The sequence below is a fragment of the Podarcis vaucheri genome, assembly GCF_965113315.1.
Source record: "Podarcis vaucheri genome assembly, chromosome: 11".
NCBI lineage: Eukaryota > Metazoa > Chordata > Lepidosauria > Squamata > Lacertidae > Podarcis > Podarcis vaucheri.
In genome coordinates, this window is record NC_138749.1 from 49594337 (window position 1) to 49610774 (window position 16438).

The following is a 16438-nucleotide window of genomic DNA, read 5'->3' on the forward strand; positions in this document are numbered from 1 at the left end:
TCTGGATCAGCGCTACCTGCAAGGGTGTAAGAAGCTAGTCCAACCAGAGCCTATGCAACCAATCACTTTCTGTAATCAATAAAGTTGTGGCCTAAATTCTGCCAAAAACCAAAACTAAAATTTGAGTCAAATGTGCCTTTACTTAGGGGGAGGTCTCTGGGTCTGAACAACACTTCAGTTCAGGGGTGAAATTCTGATAAAGAAATGCATTGAATTGGGGGTATCAGTCCCTTCCAACTTAATTTTTCCTCTGAGACATATTTATCAGTGTTGTTAAAAGGAGTCCATTAAGAAACTTCTTCACTGTTATTTAAAGAGCTCTCTTAGGCTTTTCTTCACCCTTTCCTGGAAGCAATTTTCACTACATTTCATTGTGAAAACTTTATACTTTGAAGCATTAAAGTCAATGTACTAAGACAATACAATAGTTTAAGCCTCCGGGGCTGCTGAGATGCACCCAAACTGCCTTGCCAAGTGCAGCGAGGTAAATTTTAGAGTGCCAAATCTAAATCCTAGATCACATTTAACTCTTGCAAGCTTTTAAGAGTAGATAGGTAGCCGTGTTGGTCTGCCATAGTCAAAATAAAAAAATTTCCTTCCAGTAGCACCTTAAAGACCAACTAAGTTAGTTCTTGGTATGAGCTTTCGTGTGCATGCACACTTCTTCAGATAGGTATCTGAAGAAGTGTGCATGCACACGAAAGCTCATACCAAGAACTAACTTAGTTGGTCTTTAAGGTGCTACTGGAAGGAATTTTTTTTTAATTTAAGCTTTTAAGAGTTTTTTTGAACTTGTCATTTTTGGAACTTGTTTTATTTTGGAGGGGGGAGTGCAGATCAAACTATGGTTTATTATTACTGCATAATAACTGCAGTCTAGTATCTGCAGTATTCTGATATATTGGTGCCGTATACTAGAGAATGGCGTATATGTATGCAGTTAGCTGGTTCACCCTTGAAATACATAGACATGAGGAAAAGGAAAAGATCAACATCGATGCCCATGTACTTTAATAGGCAACAGAGGGCTTTTTAAAAATATATGAACCAGTTCTGCTTTCTAATAGGGAAAATCCACTTAACTAAGCTGGCAAGAGTTGTCACTTTTAGGAAGAGGACTATGAATAGCAGGAGTTAGAAGGAGCCAGTGTGGTGTAGTGGTTAAGAGCAGTGGACTCGTAATCTGGGGAACCGGGTTCGCTTCCCTGCTCCTCCACATGCAGCTGCTGGGTGACCTTAGGCCAGTCACACTTCTCTGAAGTCTCTCAGCCCCACTCACCTCACAGAGTGTTTGTTGTGAGGGAGGAAGGGAAAGGAGAATGTTAGCCGCTTTGAGACTCCTTAAGTGGAGTGAAAGGCGGGATATCAAATCCAAACCACTAGGGTCTTCTAGTCCAGCCCCCCCCCCCCCGCAATGCAGGAATCTTTTTCCCAACGTATTGCTCGAACCCATGGCCCTGATATTAAGAGTCTCATGCTTTACCAACTGAGCTATCCCAGGTCTGTAGAAGCTCTATGGTGCTACTTTAAAGATTCATGGCTTCACCCCAAAGAAGTCTGGGAGCTATTGTTTGTGAGAGAAGCCCCTGTCCCCTCTGAGAGCTACAGTTGTGTAATTCAGTTGTGTAATTAAGAATCAATCCCTCTTCACAAGGGATACAACCTTGAGAATTGTAGCAATGGGAGAGGAATAGGGGCCTCCTAACAGCTCTCAGCCCGTTTAACAAACCACAGCTCCCAGAATTCTTTGAGGGAGTTGAATGAGAATGGAAGACAGAACATAATGTTAAGGTGGACAAATTAACTCAAAAATTATATATATATAATATAACAACAACAACAGTGGGTTAGATGAACATTTAAATGGAGCAACTTCATTTTTGCCAACTATGGAAAAACTATTAAAATTAGCAAACATTTTAGTAACAGTTGTAGAATTCATTTTAGGGGGTTTTTAAGTATGAAAAAAAATCAGAACTGAATACGTTTCTCCACTAAGGCTGCAATTATATGCACACTTACTTCTGCTGGCCCCATTGAACAAACAGTTGTAGGATTGAGCTGATTGTATATATGCCTAATTCTTTCTAAAAGTGGAGGTCCCTGGTTTCAGTAAGACTCTATGGTGAAGACATGTTTGTTATTTATTTCATTTATATCCACCTTTTTCTCCAAGGAGCTCAGGGAGGTGTACAGTGGTACAGTGGTGCCTCGCAAGACGAAAAGAATCCGTTCCGCGAGTCTCTTCGTCTTGCGGTTTTTTCGTCTTGCGAAGCAAGCCCATTAGCGGCTTAGCGGATTAGCGCTATTAGCGGCTTAGCGGATCAGCTGTTAAGCGGCTTAGTGGATCAGCTGTTAAGCGGCTTAGTGGATCAGCTGTTAAGCGGCTTAGCAGCTTGGGGAAAAGGGGGGGAACCCTGCAGGAACTCTCAAGACATTTTCGTCTTGCGAAGCAAGCCCATAGGAAATTCGTTTTGCGAAGCACCTCCTAAACAGAAAACCCTTTCGTCTAGCGGGTTTTCCGTCTTGCGAGGCATTCGTCTTGCGGGGCACCACTGTACCTTGGTTCTCAAACGTAATCTGTCCCAGAAGTCTGTTCAACTTCTGAAATATTAAAAAACCAAGGCATGGCTTCTGATTGGCGCAGGCGCCCCTGAAACAGTAGCTGACAGCTGCATCGGACGTTTGGCTTCCGAAAAAGGTTCGAAAACCTGAACACTTACTTACTGGTTTTTGGCATTTGGGAGCCAAAATGTTTGAGTACCAAGGTGTTCGAGAACCAAGGTTCCACTGTACCAACCAACACTCCCCTTCCTAGTTCCTAGTCCAACACTCTAACCACTACACCACACCGGCCCTTTCCTCTCTTCCCTCTCTTATTCAAATATTTATTCATATTCCTCTTCCTAAAAGAGGAGGTACATTTCCGAGTACAATTCAAAGTACCTAAAGGAGCATCTCCAACTCCATCATTCAGCTGGACACTGAGGTCCTGCTCTGAGGGCCTTCGGGCGGTTCCCTCACTTTGAGAAGTGAAGCTACAGGGAACCAGGCAGAGGGCCTTTTGGGTAGTCGTGCCCACCCTGTGGAATACCCTCCCACCAGATGTCAAGGAAAGAAACCACAATCAAATTTTTAGAAGATATCTGAAGGCAGCCCTGTATAGGGAAGTTTTTAATGTTGGATGTTTTGCTGTGGTTTTTATAATTTGTGGGAAGCCGCCCAGGGTGGCTGGGGCAACTGGGTCAGATGGGTGAAATACCGTGAGAATGTGGCTGTAACCAGGTAGTATGGAATGGGAGAAATGGACATTGTTCATTGCTGGATTGCATGCCAGAGCTCCTGATTCAACCCTTCACATTTCCAGGTGAGGCTGGAAAGAACTCCAGTGAATGTAGAGAATTCTGAGCTAGATTGACTGAAGTGTAACTCAGTACAGTGGTACCTTGGGGTTAAGTATTTAATTAGTTCCGGAGGTCCGTACTTAACCTGAAACTGTTCTTAACCTGAAGCACCACTTTAGCTAATGGGGCCTCCTGCTGCTGCTGCACCACCAGAGCCTGATTTCTGTTCTCATCCTGAAGCAAATTCTTAACCCGAAGCACTATTTCTGGGTTAGCGGAGTCTGTAACCGGAAGTGTATGTAACCCGAGGTACCACTGTATAAGGAAGCTAAAGGAATAAGGCACTGTATAAGGAAGCCCCATTAGCTAAAGTGGTTCCTCAGGTTAAGAACAGTTTCAGGTTAAGAATGGACCTCCAGAATAAATTAAGTTCTTAACCAGAGGTACCACCGTATAAGGAAGCTTCCAATGAGGGAATTATCATCTAGTGGAGAGAGAAGCCAAGTTTTTATGTATACTATTCTTTACTTCATGATATGCCGCTAAATACTGGGAATGTACTCTCAACATTCCCTGCCAACATTTCTTAAGGAAAACGATTAAAAATGCTCTCAGATAGGACACCACTACGAGCACTTAAGACTGAGCCTCAAGGGCGGAAAAGCTCCATTTCTGGATTTCGTAAAGTCATATCAGCCTGACAAGCTAAGGTCATTGAAGTTCAGTTCCAAAATGTGCTCATCCCTTAGGAGAATGGGACATTATTAATATTTTTGTAGAGAAGAGCTCATGAGTGATGCTGCCGTCTCTCTCAATGATGAAATGAAAAGGGTATTCCACTGTGTGCTGTGAAATATATAATATATCTTCCACATAGTTGGTTGGGGATCAACTGCCAATTTCTTCACGGTTGGAGCTCCTGATTGAACTGCCAGCTGTGTTCCAAGGATTGAAAGAGACCTTGAGAATGGCAAAGCCAGGCTCGGAATACTGAGCTGACAAAACAAAACTGACAAGAACAGCAATAGCTATTCTTTCCAAATACCCATCATAGGAAATGTCACTGCAAAAGAAAGGAGGGAAAACAAGAAAGGAGAGAAAAGGGAAATAGAAATCAAACAGTTTTTTAAGCTGGACTTAGAAAAGGTGCCCCACGTGTCTTAAGGAAAAACAGCAATACCTAATTTTATTGTGGTCTCAAATAAAAATACAATAATCAGACACACACACACACAGAGAGAGAGAGAGAGAGAGAGAGAGAGAGAGAGACTCTCCCTTAATGACTTTTCTCTCTCTGGCTGTGGTAGAGATCCTTATTATCTCTAAGTTTAATACAGAAAAGACAGAAAAATAAGGAAGGTCCTTCACGCAGTGTGTTTTCTGGCCACAGAGTAAGACACTCTTAAGCCCCATTGATTTTAATTTGGAGCTCTCTGCCCAGGCATGGTCTCCAAGGAAATCTTAGGTAACCTTCTGAAGGTTGGTAAAAACCTTCTCATTTAGGAATGCTTTTGGATCGCGAGGTTTCTGTAGGTGTGATTTATGGGATCTCTGGTTTTGCTGAATCTTTTGCTTGTCTAATGGTTGTTTAAAGCTCGTTGCTTGTTATAATAGATGCTTTTATGTGCATGGATGTTAGTTCTGTGAGAAACTACTGCTAGCTAGACTGGTTATGTCCATATCTACCAATATCTATAGCTGTGTCTTATTTATAGCTTTTCTGCTCAACCTTTCATTACTAAGTAATTTCAGGGCTAGTTACCTAATAAAACAAACACTTGCAAAAAATGAACTGCACGGTTGATCTTACAGAGGCCTTAAGTCAGCATCTATTTATTTTTTTACAATATTTTTTATTCCAACGTTCTAAAAATAAATAACATAATATGAATGCTAAAAACAATTAACTTCAAAAAAGTATGCTCTAAAACAGTGGTTCTTAAAGGGTGTGGTGCACAACACCAGTGTGTCAGGAGAAGATGGCAAGTGTGGCAGAAAGATTCAAGGACAATAAAAATAAACTTTTAAACATCTCAGCATAGTATAGTATAGTATCAATTTTTATTTTTTTATTTTTTTTACAGAATAAGCAGCTGCATTGCTTTATACTTTCCGGACGTCCCATAATCATATTATAAAGTAGGTGTTGCTTTTTGTTTACCAATATATTTCTTATCAATAAAAAATTTGGTGTGATGCAAGCAAATTTGTATTCTTGACAGGGTGGCCCAGATAAACGTTTGAGAACTATGGCTGTTCTCAACAAAGCAGAAGTCAATTTTCTCCCCCACTTGTGGTTTGTCAAAACTGTCCACTCCAGGTCTTCATCTTTCAAGAGCCACTTCTTATTCATTCAATTTTTATGGAACATCTACATGGTGTCATCATCAAATAGTTGTCTTGTGTCTTCCCCATGGATCTCCCATCTCTTTTGAAAGTTTACAGCATCAAATCAGTAGCCCATGGAAGCTTGTGCCCTAATAAATCTATTTAAGGTGCCACTAGGCTATTTATTGTTATATGTTTGCTTACTCCCTCTGCAATTGTACAGAATGTATATTAAATGTAGATATTAAGTGGTGGAAGGGTAATGAAGAAGAAAGAAAACTACAGTGGGCTCTTTTTTTCCCTTTCATGGTGGGAAAGAAAACAATTCTAGGAGCAAATGATACGTTAAATAAGTAAATCTAAAGTATACATCTTGACTGTAGATTCTCTGGAAATCAAATTGGTTGGGATACGTGGTATGGGGAACAGTAAGAAGAATTTCCAAAACCCCACAAAAATATCTAAGTACCTGAAGTACTCATCTGGATCCCAGCCATAAGCAATGATAGGCAGGAAAAAAAGGAATTTGTATGGCATTCTTCTTGGGAGAAACCTAGACAGCATCTTAAAAAGCAGAGACATCACCTTGCCAGCAAAGGTCTGTATAGTAAAAGCTATGGTTTTCCCAGTAGTGATGTATGGAAGTGAGAGCTGGACCATAAAGAAGGCTGATTGCCGAAGAATTGATGCTTTTGAATTATGGTGCTGGAGGAGACTCTTGAGAGTCCCATGGACTGCAAGAAGATCAAACCTCTCCATTCTTAAGGAAATCAGCCCTGAGTGCTCACTGGAAGGACAGGTCGTGAAGCTGAGGCTCCAATACTTTGGCCACCTCATGAGAAGAGAAGACTCCCTGGAAAAGACCCTGATGTTGGGAAAGATGGAGGGCACAAGGAGAAGGGGACGACAGAGGACGAGGTGGTTGGATAGTGTTCTCGAAGCTACCAGCATGAGTTTGACCAAACTGCGGGAGGAAGTGGAGGACGGGAGTGCCTGGTGTGCTCTGGTCCATGGGGTCACGAAGAGTCGGACACGACTGAACAACTAAACAACAACAGCTCTCCTCCCAAGCACATCTTCCCTCCTAGAATAAAAACAAACAAACAACAACAAAACCACACAAATAAAAAAGTTAAAACAATCGTAGCAGTGAATTATAATTATCTTTATCCAAACCTAATAAATGTTAAAGTCTTCTACCCATTTCTGTGATTTGTGCAGTGACTTGAATGCCGCCAACTGTCTGGTCAGATTGTAGTATGATCAAAGTGTTGCACCAATACAACGGCCTAAGTCTGATGACATTGTTGGCAACATACCACGAGCTGTGATGTTGTACAGGCGCAGATCTTCTTCTCCTGATCCTATAGAATTGTGAAGTCGCATAGCAACTCTCAAAACACGGCCATATGGTCCAATTAAAAATGGGCTTTGTACAGTCTGAGGCTCTTTTGCATTGTGTGTCACAGCAAGAAAATAAGACACTTAAAATAATTACTTTTACCTTCCAGGAACTAACAGCTTCAAGATACTTTAAACAGCATTTCCCCTAACTTCGCTGTGGTTTTCCCCATCTTTTTTTATTTGATAGCAAAAGTACGAAAGTGTCAATTGGGATCCCCTGGAGACATCATTTCCACTACCCAAATTATCAAACTGTTCAGGGTTTATCTCCCCTACTGCGACTCGGTTGGAAGGTCTAAATCAAAACTGCACAGAGGGCAAGCCAGAGGTTGATTACAATCAAAATGAAGATGTCGTTTGTACTTTCAGATCTTGCACTGTGGCTGCCAATTTTCAAACAGGGTGCAAATAATAGCGTGCATTCTGTCCGAACTCAATATAGAAGCGATAATCAAACAGTTGGCAGAGAAAACTGAAAGAGTGGTAGGTGTCATCAAAGGAACAGGATTATATTGCAGGAATAATTCTATAAACATAAGTGCAATGATTCATATTTAATGTCATTTTATAACTCTTAATAATTAAAGCAGCAGGGCACAATACTGCTGGTGCTTATTATTTGTTTTCTAAAAAATGAATGAATGTATGAGGACCATTCTTGCCTGTAGTTGTGGGGCTACAAGAGAATCAGGGGGGCAGGAAGGCCTCCCTACTCACCATAAAATGTGGCCTAGGCTTTGGGAATATGTCTTGCCATGCCTCTTTGAATGGGCAGTGTTTCATACCCCACAAGTGTCTCCGAAAACCCGGGACATCGCATTTTTTATCATGAGAGCGTGGTGGCCATTTTGCTTCCTGTGATCTCGTGCCATTTCATGGCATGACTTTTCTCTCCCCCCCCCATATTGTGTTGGGATGCCACGCCTCAAAAAAATGCTTTTTTGGGGGGGGGGGGACCATGGCACGAAATCATATGAGATCACGGTAACCAAAATGGCCTCAGTGCTCTTGTGATTAAAAAAATGGGAAGATGGTGTCCCACATTTTGGCTTCAAAGTGTTGGAGTGTCTGGTGTTTGGCTCACCCAGGGGTGAGGGTTAAATAGGCTTCCCACACTTCTGGTTTCTCCTTGTGGTCCTAATTCAATCCATCACTTTGGTATTTCCTATTTATTCCTGGGTCCAGTCACTAGTAGGGGTTTTTTGTTTTTGTATTATTCCTATACAGTGGTACCTTGGGTTGCAAACGCTTCAGGTTACAAACACTTTGGGTTGAAAACTCCACTAACCTGGAAGTAGTACCTCAGGTTGAGAACTTTGCCCCAAGATGAGAACGGAAATCGCACGCTGGCAACGGAGCAGGAGGTCCCATTAAGCTAAAGTGCATCTCAGGTTAAGAACAATTTTGAGTTAAGAATGGACCTCTGGAACGAATTAAGTTTGTAACCCGAGATACCACTGTACCATCAGCAGCACAACATGGGAATGTGCAACATGTTTACTACATGTTTTGGGGGTATGCATACAGGTATGTCCTTCAAACAGTAGATCTAAAATACAGGTGGCCCTCAGTGATGTCAAGAGTGAAGCCACCATATGACTTTTCCTAATCCACCTAAGCAGCATCTTATGATAGGAAATTCTAGAAAGCTCCATGCCCACAAGACTGCATCATCTTCCTTGCCACATGGTACCACTCCATCCCCACCCTTTCCTTTTCTGTAAGACCCCTGAGATGCAACTTCCAACACTCCTATGTATTCTCTACCCCATACTGCTGCTATCAATATGCCTAAAACCACAGAATGAGTCATAGCTGAGTTGAACTGAGGCTTGCATTAGGGACTAATGACCTCAGGTTTATTCATACAAACAGATGAATGATTCCTGCTTCCATCTTAGTTCAGGCAACACAAACTCACACTCTAGCTAAAGCTAATTCTCAAGGTAAATGGGCGGGGTCTCGTTTTTAAATCTCGTAAGACTTATCCATTGCTTTTTAAAAAAATAATATTTTATTAAGAGAATTTCATTTATAAAAAGATAGAGTGAGTAAAAAAGAGTGAGAGTGGAAAAACCTGTTACATTACCGTACATTAATATACAAGAGTATATATTCTTATTATTCTAATACACATATAATTGTCGGTAACCTAATATATTTGCTATAAACTCATTCCAAATATCCTTGCATCTATCCAAAGAACGTTTGCGTCTATAAGATGTCTATTCGTATGTTGCCAATGTTGTCATGTCAAGCCATTGATTAAGGGGAATTGTATCTCTGTTCTTCCAATTCAGCAGTATCAATCTCTTTTCCTTGTCCTGTTGTCAATCTCCACACGATCGGTATATAGTTCAAGAGGATATTCACTTCTGAAAATCTTATCCCCCCCCCCCCAATAGTGTGTTGTTTATATATAGTCCAGCATTTTCTCCCAAAACTTAGTGTGGGACACAGTTTCAAAGAAGCATTGCCCATATTACATCTCCAACAAAGAGCTACATTAGATAGCCCTTTCTTGTACAAACTTATTCATTGCTTGATGAAGGTCCAGGAACTCTGATGCTCCAAAATTGTCCGTCGCAGATATTGCAGCAGCTGCCTTTTTCAGAGTGAAAGGATTATTTTCTTCATGCTGGGGAGATGAGCATAAAGGTATATTTTTGCTTCCCCCTTCGTACCTAACATTCTGTTGTTTTGTGTCACTGGAACTTATGTTCTGTACTTCTCTCTCACACACACAAACGACAAATGTTCGACGTGTTCCAAGTTACATTGGCAGCCGTTTGAAAAGCCCAGACTTATGGGTATTCTGGTGTCACTCACCACTGTAGGTCCTTTCCTCAATTCCTGTTTCAAAAGCTTCCAGCATCACTGAGTAAGACAGCCTTACAGCTCCCTGCTTTGTGTCAAGTTTCCATGAGAATATCCTACAAAGCACCTGAGGTTGGGAAGGAACGTGGGGGGGGGGGGGAATGGAAACGGGACGGTGTGGCTTGCTTAGCAGAGTCAACCACCCCTTTAGGCAATCTTAGCAAGTCTCCCTCATCCTTAGCAGAGGGGAATTCTCCAAAATGGCTCTCCTAATAAATCCCATCTGGTTTTAATGGGAGGGTTTATAGGCTGCTTCCAGGCGAATGAGGATCGTATATCCATTGTGCTCCAGCAGAAATTGTATCCTTCATCATAAGACCGTTTTCACCAAGGGCACAAGTTAGCCCCTGTTATATGATCCATGGCTGTCCCTCGCCCCCACCCACCCTGAACATCAAAAGAATCCTTAAAACCTACTATTCCTTTCATTCCCCAACACTCTCCTTGTATTGAAAGACCATTTCATAAATGCATAAATTACAGGGCACAGGAGTTGCCTTTCATTAGTGTGTTGTGTTAGAGAAGGGATTTTTCTTCTCGTTGCCTGGAATTCAGAAGGCATTGAGTTTCTGTTTATTGAGAAGAGAGGACACCCCTGTTTTAAACACATATACTTTAAACGCATAGACTTGGCAGCATTCTCCACTGACCCTCGACGAGCTGTTGACTTTCAAGCAGATTTATTTTGGACAACTTCAATGTGCAAATTCAATACTGCAAGTATACAAATTCAGGGAGGAGAAGGCTTTCCATGACTGCTAGCCATGATGGCTATGCTATAGCAATGCTTTCAAATATCAGTTGCTGGGAGAGGAGAATGCTGAGACTCCCTGGCGCATTTGGTTGGTCATTGTGAGAAAAGGATAATGGATCAGACGGTTCTTTGGCCTGATATAGCAGACTATTCTTATGTTCTTACACTTGGGCCATGGATCCAGTCCCTTCTCAGCACACATGCGATTCTGTACACAGCTCCGCACTGCACGGGGACAGTGGGGATTCTGCACACTGGTATGGGAGTCCCCTCATGTGCAATTCTGCATATGTGTGGGATAGATTAAGCCAGGGGTCAGCAAACTTTTTCAGGAGGGGGCCGGTCCACTGTCCCTCAGACCTTGTGGGGGCCGGACTACAGTGGTACCTCGGGATGTGAACGGGATCCATTCCGGAGCCCCGTTTGCATCCTGAATAGAACGTAAGATATAACGGCGCGTCTGCACATGCGTGGGTCACGTTTTGCCACTTCCGCGCATGCGCGTGACATCATTCTGAGCGTCTGCGCATGCGCGAGCGGCGAAACCCGAAAGTAACGCGCTCCGTTACTTCTGGGTTGCCCGAAAGCGCTCAACCTGAAGCACATTCAACCCGAGGTATGACTGTATTTTTTTTTTTTTTGGGGGGGGAGAATGAATTCCTATGCCCCACAAATAACACAGAGACGCATTTTAAATAAAAGGACACATTCTACTCATGTAAAAACATGCTGATTCCAGGATCGTCCATGGGCCGGATTTAGAAGGTGATCGGGCCGGCTCTGACTCCTGGGCCTTAGTTTGCCTACCCATGGATTAAGCCAGGGTCCAGCAAGGTTTACCTCGTCTGGGCTGGTTAACTCCAGTGGAGATCCCTCCATGGGCCGGATTGTGCGCGAGGCTGCGATTGCACAGACGTGATTTCCAGCACCACAGAGTGAGTCCCTGTACCGGTTTAGTGCAGCACACCAGGACTCACCGAGCAGGTGGCTCAGTTCGGGGGTGGTTCAGGGGCCGGTTAAACAACCCCCATGGGCTGCTTGTGGTCCATGGGCGTTAGGTTGCCTACCCCTGGGTTAAGTGATCCCTGTTGCTTTAAAAAAAATGTAATTGTTTTATTGCTGTTGTTTTTTAAATGGTTTTACAAAAACCAAACAGTTAAATGAGGTCAGGTGTTAGGACAGAACCCATAACTCACCATATTTTGAAGAGCTGTCACTGGCCATATTGGAAAGGGCCAATGGAAGTTGCAGTGCAATAGCATCTGAAGAGTCAGAGGTTTCCCGCCTATGTTTTAGGAGGCTGGCTACAATAAGTGAGATGGGAAAGAAGGTTTCTTCTTGGTTGGGTGCGACTATTATTGAAGCTATGTTTTGTTGCCCTCTTGATTAATTTTCAGGTCCTGCTTAGCTTCCCAGGTACAATCAGTAAGCATTTTTATTCTTCTTAGGGTCAATTCACACAACCTCTTTGATAGCTAGCCACTTGTTTCGTCAGACTCCATGAAGCATGTGGCAATAAGTTTTCTGACCTGTTTATGAAAGTGAATCCCAGCTGTTGATAGTTAATAAAATGTGTATTTGCATAGCAAAATTGGCATTTGTTGTTAGGAGAAATGATTCCAGCAAACCCATTCATGTAAGATGATTATGTGAACTGGAATCGGCCAAAGCTGCTTTACAGAAAGAAAGACTTTCAGTGTCACTAGCAGAATATTGCAAGAGTCAACTGCATTTTAAATATATAGTGTTTGAATTTGTTTTATGCTCATGTTAACACAAGCTTCTAGAGTTCCTTCAGTTTAGAAGATAAATAAATCCTGTTCAGAAACAAACTTATCTGGGTATCAGATAAGGTCAAGGTCTCACAGTCTTCCAAATAAACATTGAGGTCATTGTAATAGTTAGGAGCCCAATTGGCTTAAGATGAGAAACCCAATGGATCTGTCCTTTCAAGTGGGCTCCATTCTGTTCTGTTTGATCAGATACCATGTCACAACTTTATTTTGGTGGATCGCACAATGTTTTTATTGTGCTTTTCTCATTTTAAACTCACGTTTTGTGACCCCCAAGCCAAGGAGATAAGTACCGGTAACTATGCAACCTTTAGAAGGCATCTGAAGGCAGCCTTGTATACGGAAGTTTCAAAATGTTAAATGTTTTATTATGTTTTAATGTGTTGGAAGCCGCCCAGAGTGGCTGGGGCAACCCAGTTAAATGGGTGGGGTATGATGATGATGATGATGGAATAGGACACCCCAATTTTCACTGGAGAAATTTTGGAGAGTATGCATTTATACAGAAGTCCATAGCTGGAACCAGAAGTGGTAGTTGGTCTATTAGGCCAATGGGGCACTGCACACCAAGGGATGCGGGTGGCGCTGTGGTCCAAACCATTGAGCCTCTTGGGCTTGTCTATTGGAAGGTTGGCGGTTCGAATCCCTGCAACGGGGTGAGCTCCTGTTGCTCTGTTCCAACTCCTGCCAACCTAGCAGTTCGAAAGCATGCCAGTGCAAGTAGATAAATAGGTACTGTTGTGGCGGGAAGGTAAATGGCATTTCCGTGTGCTCTGGTTTCCGTCATGGTGTTCCATTGTGCCAGAAACGGTTTAGTCCTGCTGGCCACATGACCCAGAAAGTTGTCTGTAGACAAACACCGGCTCCCTCTGCCTGAAAAGTGAGATGAGCACCGCAACCCCACAGTCACCTTTGACTGGACTTAACCATCCAGGGGTCCTTTACCTTTTATCTTTTTGCCACACCAACGTAGTAGGTACATGAGGAATGTGGGGAGCCCCACAGGCTTGGCTTATGGTCTGGAAATAAATGCACAAAATATTCAGTCTCAAAACCAAAACAACAAAAAAACTCCACACTATCCAGACAAAATTTCGTCAAGTCCTCATTTTAGAAAAGAATAACATTCTTCCTTTGCTTTTTAACACACACGAAACCAGAGCCAATTACTCCAGAAGTTCAAAGAAACTTGCAGTGTGTCCTCAAGCGCAAGGGAAAAGAAAACTCCTCTGGCAGCCCCTGTTTTGAGAGAAGCATCTTTCTCAGGATTCATTATTCAAGGCAAACCATTAATTATTCAAAATAGTTTACATACGAAACCTGACATTAGGACTTCAGGATGCTTCAAGCTAAAAAAGGTTTCCCAGAGTGACATGATCTTGGCTCAGTCGCACATCGCCAACCAGGTTTCTATAAAACCGCTTCCCTGGTCAGCAGGAAAACAAGCTGGTCCCGGATATTTAAAAAGTCAAGGAAGCATTTTCCTGGCCAGGTGCCATTGCATTAGTTAGCTACGGTAGCTGCAGAGCTCTTAAATAAGATTAGACATAGTTGCCATGAATATAAAACTATACTCTTCCTTTATTTATGGCTGGCTGAACAGCTGTGAATAAGTCACAGATATAGAGGAATGAGCAGAGATTGCTTAGGGGCAACAGTGGAAACTTGCCCCGAGTTTTACTCTGGTTTAGAAATCTTCCCAACAGGGTACACAGAAAGGGGTGAAAACATTCAGGGGCAAATTAACCCCTCCATAACACACATACCCCAAACCAATCTTCATGTTTACTTGCTTTTTGAAGGTGTGGGTGTGTTGAAACACGCATCAGTTTACCATTCCACTACCCCCACATCCTCTAACACAGCCTTTCTTTGGTTCCTATATGTTGTTAGACTACCACACCTATCACCCCTGACTGCTGTCCCTGCTGGCTATAGATGATGGGAGTTGTAGTCCAACGTCTGGGAACTCAAGGTTGAGAATGGCTGCTTTAAGATGACCGAGAATCAGAGGCAGGATGGGCTATTTTAAATAGCTAGTTTACTATTCTATTTCACGGCAGCATTCTTTATGCCCAAAGTAGATATTTCTTAACAGGCAGGAATGCGTACTTCTTGGTTAGAAATAAGATTACAACCGTAAGTAGTAACCTTTTTAAAGCAAGCAAGCAAGCAAGCAAGCAAACAAGCAAGCAAACAAGCAAGCAAACAAACAAACAAACAAACAAACTGGCCACCAACCTCTTCATTACAATGGAAATTGTTTCTTTCTCTTCCTCTCTCTGTTTGCTAGACTAATCCCAGGAAACGAAAATATAAGATTCCCATCTAGTCTAGCATTCTGTTTCCCACGGCAGCCAGCCGGCCAGAGTCAGCCCAAGATATTTTGCTGCCTGTTGCAAAGGCCAAGATGGCACCCACCCACCCGATTCAATATACAGAAGCTGACAAGGACTGAAAGTTGACTCATATTTCAACACTGGCAACAGGACAGAATCATCCACAGCACCCAGAGGCAGAAGGCTCATTGCTACAATTATATGGTTAATATTGGAATCACAGGCAGGCGACACACTGAATGTCACCCCTCTCTGAGATGACCCCCGGGGCAGACCGCCCCCACCTTGCTCTGCCCCTGTGACTGAGGAGTGTGCAGTTAAAGGAGCCCCCAGCCCAGCGCTGGCTCCCACAAGTTGGCTGCAGGGTGGAGGCTCTGTGAAACTGCTCACTTGAGGGGAGTGTGGTTGCCCCTCACCGCAGCGAGCAGCTAAAGGAGCCCCAATGCTCTTGCTGCTCGCGCACAAGAGCACCAGGGGTGTCTCAGCCGGGGAGGGGGAACGTTCCCTCCTCCCAGCTGAGCAACGCAAACAAGCTGCAATGTCCCAGCCCACGAGTCTGGGAGAAACCGCCTCAGTTCTCGAGGTGAGAGCTGAGGCAGTTTTACCCGGTGTCTCGCAGTCAGAGGCCAATGCATCTTGTTTTTTTAACATCACGGTGTATCGCCAACCAGCGATGCTTGGCTGGCGATACACCGCCATGTTGAAAAGTTGATATAGCCAAGCCCTAGTTGTGGGACTGAGAGAACGGCCTCTTCCGAAGACCTCAAAATCTAGGTAGATTTGTATGAGGGAATGCGGTCTTTCAGATAGCTTGGACCTAAAAGTCATAACAAGCACTCTGAATTGTATCTGGAAACAGACGATTCGTCAGTGGAGCTGTGGTAACAAGGAGGCTGTATGCTTCCTAAAACTTTATGTTCTTATTCTATGAAATGGCTGAGTCACCCTTAATGCTTCTTAGACAAATTAGTATTTAGTAGCCAGGGTCTGGTATTCAGAAATGAGCAGGTTCTGTACCTGGAAGTTCCACTTAGCAATCCTAGTGAAGAGCCATTGTCCTTGATAGTCTGATTTCTCATGCAAGAGAGATCCTCTTCAAACCGTACAAGAAGTAGCACAGTGAATTAATCTCCTTAGCCTTTAAGGATCTCTGGACCAGGGCCTGCGCACATATTTCACAATAGCAGGGCGCTAATTTCATTGTAAATATCAAGAAAGCAGACAGGAAGAAAAAAGAAGCCACTGTGGTGCAGCTGCAAATAAATGAGCTGAACATTTTTTATTTTTTATTTTTTTGAGGAAAGTTAACGTTCTCCTTATTCATACACATGCACACACTCATATCCTCTTGGTTGTAATTTCAGCAGCCCTACATTCTCGACTTCAAACAGAGGTTAAGTACTATGTTATTTAAACAAGATGGAGGTATTTGATAATGACCGAGTAAGGAAAGTGGAGTTGGAGGAATGCAGGATTGGAATGGAACTTCTATCAGCAGGGCATGGGAGAGAACCTAAAAACAACAGCCCATAAATCTACTTGGATAAAAATATTGCTGTCACAGCATAGTAATTCATCTCTACATTTTTATGTTCCCCA